Source organism: Arachis ipaensis, chromosome B7, assembly GCF_059453495.1.
Source record: "Arachis ipaensis isolate K30076 ecotype BB chromosome B7, ASM5945349v1, whole genome shotgun sequence".
Taxonomy (NCBI): Eukaryota; Viridiplantae; Streptophyta; class Magnoliopsida; order Fabales; family Fabaceae; genus Arachis; species Arachis ipaensis.
Genome location: NC_142442.1, coordinates 52905001 through 52907500, shown reverse-complemented (window position 1 = coordinate 52907500; position 2500 = coordinate 52905001).

Genomic DNA, 2500 nt, shown 5'->3' with positions numbered 1-2500 from the left:
ATTTGGCTACTCCGTTGCAACGCTCCGAGCCATCGTTGCAACGGCGGGTGCCTCCGTGGGGGGCGGGGGAGCCCGGCGGCACACCACAACCACAACGTGCTTGCTAGTGTGCCTAGGGGATGGCAAGGCAACGTGCATCTTGCTGGCATTGCGCCCAGCAAGCCTTTGGGCAACTCGAGTTTCAGCATCACGACACCCCTCCCCCCTATAATAGGCTGCCGAGCCATTACCAAAGTGCCACGGGTAGACGTCCTTTTCCGTGAGGAGACATACTAAAGGAAAGTGCTCTAGAGGTCGAATTTTGACGCCGTTTTTTGCAACAACCTCTAGAAAAATAAGAACTTTCCATCCTCCAAATTTGGTGAATTTACACCGTGCCGATTTTTTTTGACGATTTTTTTACCGCCCGGAATGCCGGAAATTCAAAAAAAAATGAAAAACGGAGAAAACGTGCGATTTTTGACCTGGATTTTTTTGTGCAGCCTTCACATAATATTACCAAGGTTCCCTCAAAATTTCACGAAAAATGCACGAGCCAATTCTGAGATATGAAAATTTGGCTCCTCCGTTGCAACGCTCCGAGCCATCGTTGCAACGGCGGGTGCCTCCGTGGGGGGCGGGGGAGCCCGGCGGCACACCACAACCACAACGTGCTTGCTAGTGTGCCTAGGGGATGGCAAGGCAACGTGCATCTTGCTGGCATTGCGCCCAGCAAGCCTTTGGGCAACTCGAGTTTCAGCATCACGACACCCCTCCCCCCTATAATAGGCTGCCGAGCCATTACCAAAGTGCCACGGGTAGACGTCCTTTTCCGTGAGGAGACATACTAAAGGAAAGTGCTCTAGAGGTCGAATTTTGACGCCGTTTTTTGCAACAACCTCTAGAAAAATAAGATCTTTCCATCCTCCAAATTTGGTGAATTTACACCGTGCCGATTTTTTTTGACGATTTTTTTACCGCCCGGAATGCCGGAAATTCAAAAAAAATGAAAAACGGAGCAAACATGCGATTTTTGACCTGGATTTTTTTGTGCAGCCTTCACATAATATTACCAAGGTTCCCTCAAAATTTCACGAAAAATGCACGAGCCAATTCTGAGATATGAAAATTTGGCTCCTCCGTTGCAACGCTCCGAGCCATCGTTGCAACGGCGGGTGCCTCCGTGGGGGGCGGGGGAGCCCGGCGGCACACCACAACCACAACGTGCTTGCTAGTGTGCCTAGGGGATGGCAAGGCAACGTGCATCTTGCTGGCATTGCGCCCAGCAAGCCTTTGGGCAACTCGAGTTTCAGCATCACGACACCCCTCCCCCCTATAATAGGCTGCCGAGCCATTACCAAAGTGCCACGGGTAGACGTCCTTTTCCGTGAGGAGACATACTCAAGGAAAGTGCTCTAGAGGTCGAATTTTGACGCCGTTTTTTGCAACAACCTCTAGAAAAATAAGATCTTTCCATCCTCCAAATTTGGTGAATTTACACCGTGCCGATTTTTTTTGACGATTTTTTTACCGCCCGGAATGCCGGAAATTCAAAAAAAATGAAAAACGGAGCAAACATGCGATTTTTGACCTGGATTTTTTTGTGCAGCCTTCACATAATATTACCAAGGTTCCCTCAAAATTTCACGAAAAATGCACGAGCCAATTCTGAGATATGAAAATTTGGCTCCTCCGTTGCAACGCTCCGAGCCATCGTTGCAACGGCGGGTGCCTCCGTGGGGGGCGGGGGAGCCCGGCGGCACACCACAACCACAACGTGCTTGCTAGTGTGCCTAGGGGATGGCAAGGCAACGTGCATCTTGCTGGCATTGCGCCCAGCAAGCCTTTGGGCAACTCGAGTTTCAGCATCACGACACCCCTCCCCCCTATAATAGGCTGCCGAGCCATTACCAAAGTGCCACGGGTAGACGTCCTTTTCCGTGAGGAGACATACTCAAGGAAAGTGCTCTAGAGGTCGAATTTTGACGCCGTTTTTTGCAACAACCTCTAGAAAAATAAGATCTTTCCATCCCCCAAATTTGGTGAATTTACACCGTGCCGATTTTTTTTGCCGATTTTTTTACCGCCCGGAATGCCGGAAATTCAAAAAAAATGAAAAACGGAGCAAACGTGCGATTTTTGACCTGGATTTTTTTGTGCAGCCTTCACATAATATTACCAAGGTTCCCTCAAAATTTCACGAAAAATGCACGAGCCAATTATGAGATATGAAAATTTGGCTCCTCCGTTGCAACGCTCCGAGCCATCGTTGCAACGGCGGGTGCCTCCGTTGCAACGAAACCAGCCAACGATGCACCTAACCCAGCATCCGTTGCAACGCACCCTGCCTCCGTTGCAACGCGCCCAGCCAACGTTGCACCGTCCCCAGCATCCGTTGCAACGCCCCCAGCCAACGTTGCAACGCGCCCTGCCTCCGTTGCAACGCTCCCAGCCAACGTTGCAACGCGCCCTGCCTCCGTTGCAACGTCACCAGCATCCGTTGCAACGCGCCCTGCCTCTG